Raw genomic sequence first — 18,366 nt, 5'->3', positions numbered from 1 at the left:
CGAAACAAGAAAAACAGAACCCTGAGAGACGCGATGGGAACAAATAAAGGGTATATAAAATACGCGAATATGAAGGAAAAATGGCAAAATAAAGAGGCACAAGGAGAAAAATACGACGAGTAATAGCTCAAATTCAGGACATTCACAATTTAGTCTTTCACCTTCTCAATCCCTCCCCAAAAAAAAAGAAAAACACAGAGAATAGAAAGAAAAGTGGTGAAAAGAGTCAGTTGAGTTTGGACTGAAAATGAAACAAAAGAAAGAAAAGCCCTGACGAGGAGGCACAAACGAAGGAAAATGTTTTATGAATTGTTATTTGAATAATTCTGGCAATTTTGACAGTTTTATCGTTTATTCGTGTGTGCGTATATATATATATATAAAGCAATTGGAAAATTTGTGGTGGATTTATATTCATCCGTATTTACATTGTATTTTCCCAAAGAAGCACCCAAAAAATGAAAGGAAATTTATTTGTCTTTTATGATATACCTTTTAGCAATAGTTTTCGTATACAATTTGCGTGTACCATTTGCAAGTACATAAAGTTCCTAAAATGATTTTGGGGTGCTACACTCAGCAAAACAAAACACTAAATACATTGATTTTCTTTTAGTGTTAAATTAGGGAAAATATTTATTGAGAAATAAAAATAAATAAATAAAAATATATTCATTCATGCGCGTAGATTATGAATCAATTAATACCAAGAATTTCTTTCAGTTCAAAAATCGTGTGCTATAGCACATGCATGTACTAAAACTATATTGACGTGAATTTCATACTGTGTTGTTACTATTCTAAATTGAAAAAAAGTGTTCTTTGGAATTGTAAAAAAAGAATACTTAAAAAAATAAAATGTAGAAAGTGCGACAATTTTATAACAGTCTTATAACCTCATGACTTATAGAATTTAATCAAGAAGATTGCTCCATGAAAAATTGGCAATTTTGTAAAGTAAACCTTACTACAACAAATTTTAGAAAAAAATCCCATAACTCTTGTGAATTATTTATCATAATTGAAATAAGAATTGGTATACTAAAATAATAAATAGGTACGTTTTTAAGAAATCGTGATATATTTCACTTTCCTCAATAATGTAAAGAAATGAACTTTTAGTACTTACCAGAATTAAGAGGAAATTTAGCACAGATTTATTATTAGAATATTTTTTACCATATAAATTAATACTAAATTTTTGCTAATATATTATACTATAACGAGGTTATACCAATACTTGAGAAACCTTGTTCAAAATTTTTCACAATCAAGTTTTAAGTAAAGGACAATGGGCAAAAATGGAAGGAAGTGGTCTAGGGGAAACTGGGGCACCACCAAATACGGGGTAGCACCAAACACTGATTTTTACTTCTAAACTACTTGGACTATCCCTATCATTTCTTCAGTGAACAAGCATAAAGTCTATAAATTTCTATAAGTCTGGTCCTCTGAAGTCGAATATCTGATTAAAAAAGATCTCAGTGTTTGGTGCTACCCCGTGTTTGGTGGTGCCCCGATATTGGCCGGGAACGATATTGTCCGGGAGTTCTTGAAACAACGCCTCAATCCTTTCCAAAAAATACATTTTGAGATCAAATTACTCAAGATCAGCTGAAGGAATCTTCATGAAATTCAATATGGCGTTAGTATACGGCTTAAGCTTTTAATCGTTATCCCCTAGATACATTTACTAATTAAGCCGAGAGACGGCTTAACGTAATTATATTGAAAATAGTGATCAAATTCATTTCCATCAGTTTCTGACTAATTCATCTCTCGGCTTAAGTTAAGAAAGGGCTTAGTTTGCGGGAAACTGATGGGAATTTAGTTAAAAATTTATTTTGATTATAAATACGTTAGGCCGTCTCTCGGCTTTAGTCGTTACCGTAAGTATGTATAGAGCATTACACTATCACTTTCCCCCACTCCTCTTTACAGTAGCCCCAATACAAAATGAGAACTTTTTCCATCAGAACTCCTTTCTAAAGAGAAGTAGAAATCATAAGCATGGCATGGAATCAAGATCTATGAAAGGTTTTTCAACCATGTTCAATATGCGTTTCCATCACCATTCCTTCTAGTAGCTCCCGTATAAAATGAGGACTCTTTTCATTATAATTTCTTTATGAGAAAAGAAAAGGTATAAAACTAAAACTCGGTATGGGATCAAGGCTTATAGCGGTACTGCATAGTTCAACTACATATCTTTCATTTAAGCCTACATTAACCAAAATTGGTTGAATAACAATGAAACATGACATTTTTATTGACAAAACTTTTAACAATAAAAAAAGTTGTAAGTTTTCAGAGAACATACAAACATATTAAGAGATCATTAAAATCGGTTTAACAGTTTCTAAACTTAACACTTTCCTTATTATTTGAAAATTTGATGATCTGGAGCGCCCTTTGCGGTTGACTTATGAACTCATCTATCATGTCATTTTGTAGGGCTTTTCAAGACCTTTCGATTGAATATTCATTGATTAAATTTGGTTGATAAATCTCTGTGACATAAGTATTAAAGTTTTGACTTTGAGTCCTCATGTTTCAATGTCCTCCCCCGTATGTTACGCACTGTAAAGACATATGCTTTCATGTTTATTTCGAGACAATGCAGTCATTTCATACATTTTAAGTTACAAGTACTGTTTTGGTTTAAAAACGAAGTGGTATAAATACGCACATTTCATATAAGGGTTTATTTTTCTTCTTGAAAATAGTTTTTATGTTCGATAACTACTTCCCCATGGTTTAGAACTTTGGTCCCGGAACAAAAGTTCTACCTATACCAATGCCTATTCAATAATACAGGCCTCATTGATGGACGCATCATAGACCACTTTTGCCCATTCTCCTTAAAAAACTAAATTGCGGAAAATTGAGAAAATCAAAGTATGCAGATAACTTGAAACGGTCCCAGTAATAGGTTTTTATGTAGCTTATTGTCGCTAATAATCCACTAGAATTCTTCTAGCAAGAGGTTTTCATATGTAAGATCCAGATTAACTTGTACTAATAAGTATACGACTTATTTTTTAACATGTCACAGATTTAGTACAGACTTGTAACGTTCCTACTTTAGAAATGTCACTTTTGTGATTTAAAGCAGAGGTGTGCAAGAACCGTTTGAAACCGAAAAAACGTCAAAAGAAACTTGTACGTCAGTGGTCGAAACGCTACTTGAACAAACTTATTTTGACGTTTATTCGGTTTTAACGGTTCTTGCACACCTCTGATTTAAAGCATTAATAAGGTTATAATATTCCACTTTTCTGCTCAATAACTGTCAGTTTTTCTGGACCCTACACCACATAATGCAAAAACTTCAAATTCTTATTATTTAGTACTCACACCGCTAAATCCAAACTTGTTGTATTTCTTGATTTTCCACTTAAGTTTCAAAATTTAATAACTCAGGCGATAAACATAATAATCTACAATGATAATGATTTTTTAGTACATTTTCCAATGTAATTGCTCCGTAACAAAATCAAAATAATTGTTTGAATTTGATCAAAAAATTAATAACTGAAATTGCAATTTATGATATCAACATAATTTAAACTATTTAAAATTGAAAATTTTCATTAAAACAGAATAAGCACATAATATGGAATATACCACATTTTGATGTATTCTGCCTTAAAAGGCTTTAGCACTTTATAAAACTAATAAATTTCGCACTTCACAAAAGAGCTTGCGTTATCGTGCTGAAGAATTTTTATAGCAGCATTTTATGAACTGAAAATGCTGCTTATATGTGAATTTTCCATTTTAGAAATGAACAACATGTCAGGTATCGTTTGTACACTTCTTTTTTTTATGAATGTGTGCTAAAAAACAGTGTATCTAACATATTTTCGCTGTGTGTATACCACCAAATGTATACAATATATTTTGTATAATGAGGAAAATTCTGTGATTGTATTTTAATTAATTTTCATCCAAATTTCATTTTCCTTTCAATTTCATTTTCTATTATATATCTACATATTTATTTCCTTCCCCACACAGTGGGAAAACTTTTGCATCCCCCCATGGCTCTTCTAGTGTGAATAGAAAATGTGCGGAATATGAAAATTACCAGTAAAATACCCACTATACAAGAGAAGATACAAAATGATTCAATTTGCAATAAAAATTCCACAAGTGTGCAAAAGTTGCCACCATTTTTGCCAACTCTCCCCCCGTTTTTCATCTTTTTACATCCCAAGCCCCCTTCTAAAGGGAAACCATGGGAAAATCGGGCGGATTCAGCGTCATTTTCTCACCCATATTATTGCAAAAGGCAGCCTCGTACTTTCAACTTTATTAGATATTATTGTATTAAAACCGAAAATTAGACCCCCAACTCTCTTATTAGGGCCAAAAGCGGAATATAATTTAATGTAAGAGGCATATTGTGTGTGTTTCAAATAAAATCCAAGTACATTTTCCTCTCATACTGACTTTTTGGGGAAAAGTTTTTAAGCAACTGTGCAAGAGGGGTTGTGTGAAGCTCAAATATTAGCGCTCACAAAAAAAAAACTTGGAAACGATGTAGCTGGAAAATTCTCCGTGGAAGCCATATGAAAAATTTTTCCATGAGCATTTCCATGGCTAAACTGCAATTTTTTCCTGCCTTTGCCGGTGAATCTTCTCCTGGGCTTGAATTCACAATAAACTTCCCACTTGAAACCCCCATTCTCCCGGATATTACATACTCAAAAAAAATATTTGAAAAAAATAGGTGGTTTTTCACCCTCAAAAATATAAGCTTCAGTTTCATCCTCACACCTTTACCCTATCATACCATCATTTTACCCCATTTTAGCCCATTTTCGTGAATTTTATTTCAATACAACCCCTCCAGCATATACACTCCTTCTTATGTAGTGATCAAACTTCCTACACATCATTTTATACATTCACATGATATATTATTGAATTACTTGATGCTCTTCGGGTGGTATAAATAAAAAACGAATATAACGTTATAAAAATGTATGGTTAAAAGTTAAATTGGATTTAATTAGGAAAAGAATCATAAAAATTTTATTCCCTTCTGTCTGATGCATAAATTTCCTTTTCATCGGTGGTTTTAAAATTTAAAAAAAAAATGTAATTTATTTACTTTGTTCCTCGTGTGCGATATGCAAATTTTCCTCGATGAGATTAACTTCTTTCACTGGATGAGAGCGGTGATGCTGAAGTTTTTATCGGCTGTTGATCCAGCTTGTAGTTTTAATCTCGAGATTTAACACACTATATTTTACTGTTTTAACCATTAAACACGGCAAACAAAAATATCTAGCATATATATCCTTATTATTCACCCACTTTTCCTTACCACACTAACCCCTTCAACAGGAGGATATGGCTCACGTCACTTGTCTACAAAAACACCTTACTCTTTATCTCTTAAAAAAAATCTTTTCTTAAGCTACCGTATGTTGCAAACACTAGCCACTTGCAGGAATCCGGGAGGAAACCCTCCAAAGTTCCTCGCCAAATGAGTCCGAAAAGGCGAGCAAAAGGAAGGAAAAAAAAAACCTCCCTAAATCTGTTTGCAACAACCCCGTAAAATATTCAATAATTTCTCCACCAACCGCCTCCACTGCTAACAGATTTATAACTTACAATTTAAAGTACGTTGGGGAGGCTAGGGGGTCGGTCGATTCACTCAACCACACTCTCTGTTGTGCACTGTTGCCCAGCAGTTTTTTTGGGGGTGGGTGGCGCACAATGAACCAGGGGGAGCCAGAGAAAAGCCTCTCAGACACACACAACGCACAGTTCTTGGCAATCGCGAAACACCCGCCGTGCAATCTACACGAAAGTCGACTTGAGACTGAAGTCACTTTGCCTCTCACTAGCCGCATTCACCTCGGATTTCGCTCGCTCTCTCACGAGGGATGCCACAAATGCTCTCTCGATGGTGGTTTTGAGAGAGAATACCACAGAGAGAGGAATTGTGTTATCGTCTGGAAGTACGACATGGTACGTTCCATGTAATAGTGTGATAAGGAAAACCTTTGAAGCACAGAATTCTATACTCTAGAAGGGAGATGCCTTAAGAACTCCCATGCAAAATGTGTCGCATGAAGTAACGAACCAAAAACCCTAAACATGACACCAACGCCATCTGATTTCCTCTTCATGTATTTTGCGCCCGAGCGCCATCTGTCAACTTTTCACAGAATTTCATTACGCCACCCTCCGCCATATTACATTTGTTCGTTATGCCAGTGTTTTGAAGTGGCGTGATAAAAGTGCTTGTGAAAAAACTAAAAAAGACAATAAATTAACAGTTTTAAGAACAATATGGTAGTGAAATGTGTAGTAGAAGGTTGCCGGCTGGTGCAGAAAAAAGATTGCGGCATATCTTTTCACTGGCAAGCAGAAATTTTGTGACAAATATATGGGCAGAATCGAATGATTGTTCTTGAATTTCTACGCAATTACAGTTTTCCTGGGGATCCGCTGAGGAGGCAACTTTGGATTCATCTCATCCAGGAGGGGAATCGCCAATTACTTGATGAGACGAAGACGAAAGATCAAAGGATTTGTGGGAAACATTTTAGCCAAGATGATTACCTCCCCGGAGGCATCCGGAAATTCTTGAAGCCGAATGCAATTCCGCAAAATTTTCCAGGAACCGAATCTCAGGAACCACAAATATCCCAGTCACAACAAGACAAGAGACCGTGAGTATTAAAATTTACATTTGTTATTCATCTATTTCATCTAGAAAAACTAATTTCTTCTAAAATTTTATTCGACATTGTTGTCCGGAAACAATCAGGGGAGAAAGTTACTCGTTTTCCATAAAAAAAAGTTATTTTTTTTGTAAATAGGATACCCTTTTAAGCAACAATCTTGTCTTTGAAGATATAATTTTTCCCACAAGTATAAAACTTTTTTTAAATTATAACATTTAGAACGACAGAATTAGAATAATCTTGTGTGATATTCTTCTTGTAGGTGGATTTTCCATGACCGTGTTTGTGAATCAAGAACTCCAAATACCTTCAATAATTTTTTTTTTCTAAAAGATCTACCAGGTTTTATAAGTTTATTGAAAACACTTTCCCGTATTTTTAAAACTCTGAGTGAGAATTTTAAAATTTAAAAAATATTTAAAAAAAATATATTCTTGATTGCAGGGATTTTTTATTACAATCGCGACTCAAGAATTAAAAGGCGGTCCTCAATATTAGGTGAGATTCTTAACAATCTCACCTACTATTTTTTTATGTGGAAGCTTTTATAAGTTTATTTTAAAGTAAAAATTTTTCCCGTGGATTTAGAACTCTCTTAGAATTTTGAGAATATTTTTAAAACTTATTGTTGTACGGTTTTTTTTTAATCACGAGGGCCACGCAGAGCATTTTTTCATATTTTCTTCAATATAAAGCAAAAAAAATTGAATTTAACCTCTTACTCATATAAAGATCAAAAATTTTAACTATATTTTTTGAAATTTCTCGGAGTATAGGGGAAACTGGGGCAAAATTTCTCAAAATTTTTTCAATATTCACAATTCTCTAAAATAAAAGAGACTGAGACTTCAAATTTTTTATTACAGATAATCTTCATTTGACTTCTTAAACTTACAAAGTTTCACGGTATTCGAGGAAAGATTATGTAAAATAAAATATGGTTAAATTTTGATCGCTATTTTTGGAATATTTGGATTTCAGAAAATATCAATACTGATTAGCTCAATTTAAGCACATTTTTTCTTTAAGATAGAGAAAAATTATCTTCGACAAAGTTGTAGAGAAATAAATTTCCTATAAAAATATGTCTATTTGATGTTTTTAACGTATTTGAACGTCACGAATTATCCGAAGACTGACAAAATTTGCCCCAGCAATTTTAAAAATCTCCACAAAATCGACTTTTAGGAAATGATTAAAAAATCACATATCTTTCGAGATAGAGCAATGTTGTAGAGTAGTAAATTTTCTATAAGAATATGCTCCTTATAAAACGTTTAAGTTTTCTCAGAGGTCGTGAAAGAATTAAATTATGCGCTTTGTTCACCTGACGTCAAAAAATAGATATTTCCTATTAGCTTATGAGCTAAACTCATACTTGACGAAACATTTTTTAATCTTTATCAGAACTTATTTTACTAGTTTACACTTGGTGTAAAATATACTGAAAAATGTATTTTTGGTCTAAAAATCTCTCAAAAATCCAAATTTCATTAAAAAATGTAGGGGAGACCGGGGAGGTTTGGTACACTTTTTCATGTTTAGACTTTGAGACACAATTCCAAAAAATCAAGTTAGTGTATTACAATTTTAAGCGGTCTATAAGATACTTATAGGTATTGACTTTATAAAAAGTACTCGAAAGAACTTGGAAAACAACCGGAGAAGATAAAACATTTAACTTGACGTTTTGTCCCAAACCTCCCCGATGTGGGGCAGTATGGGACGCAAAACGGGATGTTTGGGACGCGTTTTTTCTCGCATAATTTGCATTATTGGAGCACGTTAAAAAATTTTAAGTACTAGATTAAAAATATTTCTAATCGAAATAAAAATGTTTCATCTGTTATTTCATACTTAAAAATTAATATCAATTTAATTTATACAGTACAGTCATTTATTGTCAATTGATTATTTTAAGTAATTTTTTCTTATTTTCCATCTACCTTTCTTTTCTATTTTTATTCTAAATATAGCAAACATAATTATCAAATTCCTCAGGCGAGAAGATTTTCTTACAACTCTTAGTTTTGAAGTCATTGACAGATTCCTGTATGATCTTACGACAATTGCATTGTACCTATTTTCTCATTATTTTTCTAAATAAGCTCTCGCCTTGTCTTTTCTGGAGAACTTGTGAGAATTGTAAAGTAATTGTCCGAAAAATTTTCCAAAAAAAATAGTTTTTAACGAGATTAGACAAAAGTCGAATATCCTCTGATGGAGAATAAATTATTGATTCCCAAGATATTAATGATTTAATTGTCTCTGTAAACAAATGCTCAACTGGTAAAGTATGCACAAGAGGTAGAGTTCCAGTAGAAACTGGGTATTACTCTCCATTTTGACAATAAGAATTTGCATGCCATCTACAATCTTGTCGAAAATCAATGTCCCATTCATCCCCGATCAGGTGTCCCAAACATGCCCGCGGGTAGTTTTGGTATTTAAAACCTTTAAGTAAAAATCAAGAGTGTATGATCTTGGAAACTTTTACAAATATATGTACCCAGATTACACTGCTAACTAATGAGATAATAAAGTTTCGATTATATATCGCTGATATAAAATACGGAGTGAAAAACCGAGGCGTAAAAAAAATCAATTTTTAGCAGTTTAAAAAAAAATGTCATAAAATTAAAACAATAAAACTGAGGATATCCGTTCTTTTAGTCAAGATACATCTTACTATTGCCTACGATACAGTAGTGGTTTAATCCCATTTATTTCAAAAATTAATTGAAAAAAAATCGTTTTGTTCCAAACTACCCCTGTCCTAAACCTCCCCGGTCTCCCCTATCGTTCAAGTGCGAGTTTAACTCATCAGCTAACAGGAAATATTTTGTCTTTGATTTGTATGAACATACCAAAAACTTTATCAAAAAGTAATCTTTTTCAAAAAATGTCATAAAAAATCAGTCCCCATCGGCTGAATTTTAAAAATTTGAAAACTTTAACCCTTTAAGGACGATTGGAACACCGATGTCCCATAAAGAAAATAATTTTTCTTGACCACTTTAAGTTATTTTTTTCCGTATGTTTGTACGTAATTGCAAAGTAGGAGGTTGAAGGAATCTAGGATAGTTTTTGGAAGTATCCAGCTATTTGCGATATAGTAAATTTTTAAGCTAAAAAATGACGAATTTTTAAATTCTCATAATGAAAATTAATTTAAAATATTTTTTATATTTTCAATTTTTTTAAGCAAAAGCCCTTTAAAATAAATTACTAAGAACGGATTTTGCAAGGTCAAAGATTTTAAATTCTCTAAACCGTTTATTTCTCTACCCCTTTCTGTAAGTTGAGGCTCAATTGAAAGATTTCAATCCTCGGAGTAGTCGAAATTCCTTGTTACGGGTTATGAACTGGCTATAAATAATAATAATTTAACTAATTTTAATAACCAGTTTATTATTGTAGACAAGTAATGCAAAACAACTTTTGTAATATGGCAACGTAGTCATGAATTCGATCATTTTACAAAGTTAGGGCGCGTTACTATATATATATATATATATATATATATATATATATATATATATATATCCGCATTAGTTTATTTTATGACTTCATTATCTTATTTTATTTTAGATGTGAATTCGATATTGATGAAGATGGTAACTTCAGAGAAACATATGAAGCATTTGACGGAGTTCGCGAAGTTCGGATCTATATAGACAAATGCAATAGATGCGAATCGCACATGCTGACTACTGAACGACTGAAGAAGAAATTGACAAACACGATCCGCAAGAAGAACCGTCTTGACACAGCATACCGCCGTCTGAAACAAAAGCTGGAGCATATTACCAAGGCTGCCTACTCTGATAATAAGTCACCCACGGTAATTATTACTATTTTTCTTTGATTAAATACAAGATTTCTATTATTGAATAAACCACATTTTTAAAACTGGGATTATTTACGATATGATTCAATAGATTTGCACGAAAAATGACTAAACTTTAATATTTAATAAATAATTCTAAACCTATTGAAGAATTCATACGTTTTGTTTTTAATTCTTAATCTTTCAAATTAGGATTATAATTTTATACGGTCTTTAGACTTCATATCTAAAATTTAAGCCTGTTTGAAAGATTTGTACTTCTGAATCACAAGTTAATTTTAGCGATTTTTCAAAGAGCTTTAGATCAAATGTTCTTAATTAAACAATCGTAACTCATTTTCTCAGAAATTTTGTTCAGAAATTAAAGCAGTTAAGCTACAAAACAATCAAAAGTCTGAAGACAAGTTTAATTTCAGCGGTTCAAATAAAATTTAAACAACATACGATGGAGGTTTAATTCAATCTCATATGGATTGTGTAATTTGAAATGATTTTAATTTGGAAAATGTAGTTTTCAATTTATGTATTAGGGTTTAAAAAAATGTAGCAAATTAATTTTATACGTTTCTAGATATAGTAAATTCGTGCAGAGGATCTTAGAAGAAATAACCAGAAATAAGTCACTATATTTTTTATTCATATTATAATTGTGGAGCTCAGAGGCAAAATGGTAGATATCCTATAGCTAAAGCATAGGATATGTGCCATTTTGCTTCTAAGCTTTTAGGAGAATAACTGTACTGAAAATATGCTGAAGCAAACCTCTCACATTTTATCGTGATTTATTAAAAAATCTATTTCTGGTAAAATCAAGAATGAATGAAATTCTTGAATCAAGTCTGTGTGGTATAGTAAAGTTGAGAGTGTTATTCTAAATCTAGATACATAAGAACATAAAAATGTTATAAAGAAATCTTGTGTTTGTTTGATAACAAATTTATATCCTATAAGACAAGTATTATTTTTTAAATTATTTTATATTCAATACAGGAGATCATTTGTACCTCGAAAATTGTACATACTGTTATGCAGTGGAAATTGTACATACTTCTATTGTGTCATCTATACATACTTATCAATTGTATGTATATCATCATTTTGGTGAGAATACGTTTGTAATACTATTTGTTGTGCATATTTCAATGTTATTTTAATAATAATTTCAAAGTATGCATAACAATGGTGTTATAATAATATGACTACTATGCGCTTGACAATTAACTAAGTCTATTACTATGGGATAATTTTGTTAATATAACGTTAAAAAAAAGAAAAAACTCATATAATTTGCTCTTTATGTAAAGAATACAAAAAAATATGAATGCGATTGATAAAACATTCATCTGAATATTAAAAGCGCATAATAGTTGTATTGTAATTAAAACTTACTTACTTGAATCTAATATTGTGTTTTTTTTTTGTTTTTTTTCTTTTTTTACAGAAAAGAGACATCTGCACAACATTGAGACTGCTCAAGGAAGGTAAAAAATCCGGAAAATATCCACCAGGCCTACGAGCATTCGCCTTGTCCCTACACTTTTACAGCCCCAAAGCTTATAATTTTCTCAGAGAGGAAATTGGTACTTTACCGACCCCGCGGACCATGCGCGGATGGTACAGTAAAATTGATACTGAACCAGGTATGTCTTCAGCTGCAATTGAAGCGTTACATTCAAAAATAAATCAAGAAAAATCCAATGGTAAGAAGGAAATCTTTGCGGCCTTAATGATGGACGAAATGGCCATTCGACGAAAGTTGTGTTGGGATCGTCAAAAGAAAAAGTTCCGTGGATTTGAAAACTACGGCATGCCGAATCTATCTAAGACTAAGAGAAAGGCCAAGGAAGTTCTTGTTTTCCTTATCAATGCAGTAAATGGAAGGTGGAAGATTCCTGTGGCTTATTTTCTAACAGCAGGGCTCAACGGAGAAGCCAAAGCCCAGTTAGTTTTGGACGTACTACGCTTTCTGAGCAAAGTCGACATGCGTATAATTTCGCTGACTTTCGATGGCCATCCTGCCAACAGGAAAATGGTGGAACAATTAACTTCATCAAAGTTTGGATTAGCGACCTATTTTTTACATCCTGTTCAAAAGCACAAAGTACATATAATTTTGGACGCAGCTCATATGATAAAGCTGATGCGGAATTACTTTGCCAAGCCCCATTTAATTAAAGATGGCAATGGTGACCATATAGAATGGAAGTACGTTCAAAGGTTGCATATGATTCAACAAGAAATGGGTCTACATTTTGGAAACAAACTTAGAAGTCCACATATCAATTACAAAGATAATATCATGTCAGTAAAAGTAGCTGCCCAAACTCTGAGCCATAGTGTGGCAGTGTCTTTGGAATTTTGCCGGCTATTGGAAATTTCAGGGTTTGAGGATTGTGAGGGAACTATCAAATTCATTGATATGATGGACAAGGTAATTTTGTGGCCGTTTGATGCAACGAATGTATGTGTAAATTTACCTTTTTCATTTCATTGTAATTTCAGGCTTTCGACATCGCCAATTCTAAAAATTTGAATGATCTTGATTTTAAAGCCCCCCTTCGTCAAAGTAATTTTGAAAAAATTCAGGAAATGGCAGGGGAAATTGAGGCATACATAAAACATTTGACTGTTTATGTATTCCAAGGTACATCCCAGGATGAAGTGAGTTTGTGGAACTCCCAATCATGTGGAGTAGGTGCGAAAGGCCTATGTACAACACTTAAATCAGTTTTTAATATATATGAGGAGTATGTGGCCACCGGTAAACTGAATTTTTTGCTCACATACAAATTATCCCAGGATCACTTGGAAACCTTTTTCTCCAAGATCAGATCTCTGGGAGGATTTAATCCCAATCCCAATGTCGTGCAATTTTGCGCAGCTTACAAAAGACTGCTTATTCATAATCACATTCGGCCATCAGTACATGGTAATTGCGAAGACGACCAAACGTCAGAAATACTTTGGGTATCTTCAGGCCAGCCATCTGAATTAAAGGAGGAAGTGCATCTTAACGTTCAGGAACCTACAATTGAAATTGATGATCTTCCTAATCTTTCTGACGAAGTTAATCATATCATAATTTATATCGCAGGTTTTGTCGAAAGGTATATCCTAAATAAAATCAAGTGCGAGCTTTGCACAAATCAAATTTCGCAGTGCGAAACAATTCAAGGGGATTTAATAAAAATAAAAACAACGATAAGGTTGCATTATCCCAGTGAGGATACCTACAAGTTATGCGAAATTTTGGAAAAAATTCTCAGACAAACTGAAATTCACACACATACTTACGCTAAAATTTCACATCAATTTTTTTCTACGGTTGATTTTGATCTATACTTCAAAAATGTGGAATTCGGCCACACTAATAGTTGCGAAAAACAGAATTTTCTTAAAAAACTTGTGGACACTTTTTTAACCGTAAGACTCAGAGAAGTTGAGAAACGCCTGGAACCGAGAAACGTAAGAGCAAAGTTCAAAAGAATGCTAAATCTAATGGGCCAGTAAATATTTTTTAAAAAAATCTTAAGTAAATTTTCTTCAGCAAATATTTATACGTGAAGTATTTTTCCCTATTTTTTGAATTAGTATCCTGTATTAATTAGTGCAATCTACAAAGAAAACAAGTACCAAAATTTAGTTATAAGGATTTTCAAAAGGAAAAAATGGCTGTAATATTTATGTATTTTTAATTTTTTTCGTGTAAAATGTGATAATGGTTAGTGCAATCGGAGACATGAATTACCAGAAAGTAGTTATAAGTTTTTTTTTTAAAGAAAAACCTTGTTGAATTAATATTTATGATTTTTCATTTATAATCTGGAAAAGTGCAAATATGATCAGTGCGATTACAGACAATAAAATGATTTGAATCTGAATTTAGATATGATTATTATCTTAAAATGAAACTGTTATATTTTGTGCTTTTTTAAAAAACTTTAAAAAATGTATACATTTACTATATCTTATTTTATTAATAAAATATTATTATTATTTTTTTATTTAATAAATTCAGTCTATTTTTGTCGTGCATTTTTACTCTTGGGTGATAAATCTTTTTGAGGAGCTGCAATCGTTAATTCATTTTGTTTATTCGCTTTAAAATTATTTTTGTATTCTCATCAAATTTTTGTATTAAAAAATTAAATATTTATAAAATCCATTTTTCGATTTTTCAATTAAATTAAAGGATTAAAAATTGAATCAATCGAATCAACCTAAAACTATTTTGAAGAAGTTTTCCTTAAATTCCCTGATGGGTACATTTCTTGTTTCATCTGTAACTAGAACTTCAGTGTAACTAAAGCTATAGATTTTTTTAGACGTTTGGATAGATATTCAGAACTAGTATTTGCTATCTAATCTGAAGACTATGTGGGAGAATAACGAACGTAACAAACTTGAGTATTACTTGTCATTTTTCTCCCAAACACTAAAAGTTGTAGGGATTTTTGAGATTTAGGAGTCGTGAAAGGATAATACCATCAAGTAACATCTAGTGTGTTAAAATTCTTGATAATTATTTTATGAAATAGTTTTTTTTCTTGAATAAACTGTTGTCATTTTCCCTTATTCCCCTTGCAAAATAAGCAATTTTGCCAATTTGTGACAAAAATCACCATTTATATGACATTTCAATACAGATCCATAGAAAATTAAACAGTTTTATGAACCATATCCCATAATATCTAAAGCTATGAATACATTTTCTATTTTTTTCAACAACGTCCTTTTTAAATACGTTGAATATGATGCATTTCAAATCAAATGTCGCGCGCGCGAAACGTACGAGCAATTTCTCAAACTTGCCACTAGGTGTCAATCATGGCGTTAGTTTAATTTTCATTCCACCAGGGGGTTTGCTATCGATCACGAACCAATGCTTTTGAATACCTCCAACGCCCATCTCCCTTCTAGAGTATAGAATTCTTTGCTTTGAAGTTGGTATATTTGCTCTTTCTAAACACCTTAAACTTAAAAATTCAAAAAACTTGACCCAAATTTAAAAAAAACTAGGGTAAGTGTACCAAATTTCGGCCAGCTTGCAATTTCGGCCAGCTTGCAATTTCGGCCACTATTTTTATTCCTCAAATTTCCATTAATTTTTAGTTTTTGGTTACAACGACCAAGATGATGTGAAAAAGAGATTGGAATAATTCCGAAAGGCCAAGGAACTATGAGAATGAAGGTAGCCGAAATATGCCACCAAAGCTATGTCTACATTTCAATAAAGACGAGAAACTGTCTACAGGATTCCGAGTAAGGGCCTCAACAGACCTGAGGATTAGCCGAGAGACGGCTTAGCGTAATTTTATTCGGAATCATGATTAAACTACAATTCCATAATTTTCCACTAAGTCTTCTTTCGGCTTAAGTCGTAAGTGTGTCTAGGGCATAACACTCCTTAAAAAGGATTAACAAAAAAAATCAATTTGTATTAAGAATATTGCATTTCAAACTTGAGACTTTGGCGCTTGCATGCAACTATGCCGAAATTTGGCACACTTACCCTAAACATTTATTCGTTTTCTTTATGAAAAATATGTCCCTAATATACCTAAAGATGAATTTTCATCCCTTATCTCTTTAAGGCCGTGTCCTTAATTACAAAGTCAAAAGTGATCTATATTTTTTATTGGTCACTTCGATAGATAAAATATTTAAGAATACGATAAAAAATTCAGAAACCAATTCGAAATAATTCCGAAGATATAGAGACGAAAGCAAAGGAAGATTTGCAAGCGTTCGTTCGACCGTCCAAAACTTTGAAACGCGTTTTCTCCACTTTTTATTTTGACAATTCCTTCGAATTGACGAGAAAGATTAAAAAAAAACTTATTGACCAAATTAAACGAATAAATGCTTATTCTGTTCTAATTGAACTAAAAGAATTTTTAAAAAATCTTATTTTTCTATATTTTACACCATATTTTAAATTCAAAATTTTGACTAAAAGTGCCTTTTTTTAAAACCCTGAGAAAGGTTCCGATTTCGCGATTTGCTTCACGATTATTTTAACTGTGAAGTACACTTTTAAAAATTAAACAAAATTTCAAGTTCTATTTTTCAGATAAGCAATACGAGCTGTACTATTTTGACATTGTGCTTCTCTAAACTACTTTTTAGTCCACATTTTTGTGAGATCTTTTCTGAAAAAAATTATTTAAGCACTTTGTTTTGATTTAAAAAAAAATCGCAAAAACAGCTCACTTTTGGCCTCTGAAATTAAGGACACGACCTTAAAGACGTGGGTCAACAACCAGTGATCCATAGAGAAATTTTTTCCCCCAATCTAAAATTATTTTTTTTATAATCTTTGTACGTAATCGCAACATAAGAGGTTGATCTCCAGTTATTTACTATATATTAGAGTAAATATTTAAGCTGAAAGAGAATTTTTAAAATTATCATGACGATTAAATTTTATTTTTTAGGCAAAGGACCTTAGGAATAAAAACTAGAATGTAATATTTTCGGCGGCAGCCAAAATTACGAAAGTTAAAATCCCGAAATCCAAAATCCTGATAGCAAAAATCCCGATCTCGAAAGGACGAAAATCCCGAAAGCCATCATCCTGAATTGTCAAAATCTAGAAATCTTGAGTAAAAATTTAATACTTCCTGTTTGAAATTAAAAGCTGGCGTCACCAACGACATAAATTATACACTTAAAATAACTGTAGTAGCTGTTATTTAGTTTTCATATTATTACTATTATATGTTATTCATTTAAATAGCATATTTTTTTCTAAAATTTTTCAACTTAATAAAAAAAATATTCCAGCTCTTAAGTATAAAAGTACAATATTTAAATAATATTTTCTGACATTTTCCTAAAAAAGTTTTAAAAATTCAACCACTGGGACCTGATTTTTGAAGAGTAGGTTCATGTAAAGTGATAAAACCAAATATTTCTTATTAACCTGATGAGTTAAACTAGTCCTTGAACGAAAGATTTTTGAAAAAAGATGGAATTTGATTTTTTGGGAGAATTTCACATAAAAAATAAAATTTTTAAGGTGTTTTGCACAACGTTTCGTCTTGTAGAATAAATCGTGATCAAGTAAACATAAAATCTTTCGTTCAAGAACATATTCATCAGCTAACGCGAAATATTTGAGTTTAATTAATAAGATTAACTTACGGCGTTATCACACTTGCACATTAAAATTTTAATGTGATTCACATTAATTGTCGCTTGTGAACGTCCAAATATGTTATTTGTGTCTTTGAGTCACTCAATATTTGGAGTTTTTCTATTTATTGATAAAGAAGTCGACTTGGCCTGCAAAAATAAATTTAAATTTACCTAAAGCATAAATATTTTTTACATTAAAAAATTAAAGAGAAAATCGCATTAATTTTTCGCATTAATGGTATAAATCAATTTAATTTTTTACGGGCCAAGTCTACCTTTTTATCAACAAATAGATCAAATTTTGAATATAAAATGATTCAAACACACAAATTACACATTTGGACTCTCACCAGCGACAATTAATGTGAATCATATTAAAATTTTAATGTGCAAGTATGATAACACAATTACTCTGAAAAGTCTACTTTTTGTCAAAAAAAATCTCAAAAAATCACGTCTCAATGGCTGAATTTTGAAAATTTCAGAAAATATAGTTTTAGTGTAGTACTTTTATATGTCTAAATGTTTGAATTAAATAAATTTTTAATTGGTTGAAAAACAAATTTTGAGAACGTATTCTACTTTTTTAGTCTTCTTAATCCACGTAACCCCTTAAAGTAGCATTACATTTCCTTTTAATCCTAATTATCGTGAACTAAAACCATTTTG

The 18,366-nt window shown here is 31.7% G+C and overlaps 1 protein-coding gene across 1 annotated transcript in view; it reads right to left on the bottom strand.

Annotated features, from left to right (window-relative positions):
• The window catches only part of LOC129805668 (discoidin domain-containing receptor 2), a 226,134-nt gene extending 220,296 nt beyond the window's left edge, over positions 1-5,838 (bottom strand). The window contains exon 1 of the mRNA XM_055853714.1: positions 5,120-5,838. The gene's annotated coding sequence lies outside the window, so the exon portion shown is untranslated. The remainder of the gene's footprint in view (positions 1-5,119) is intronic.
• Between the last annotated feature and the right edge of the window lie 12,528 nt (positions 5,839-18,366).

Source organism: Phlebotomus papatasi, chromosome 3, assembly GCF_024763615.1.
Source record: "Phlebotomus papatasi isolate M1 chromosome 3, Ppap_2.1, whole genome shotgun sequence".
Classification (NCBI taxonomy): Eukaryota; Metazoa; Arthropoda; class Insecta; order Diptera; family Psychodidae; genus Phlebotomus; species Phlebotomus papatasi.
This window is presented reverse-complemented; position numbering and strand designations above follow the sequence as displayed.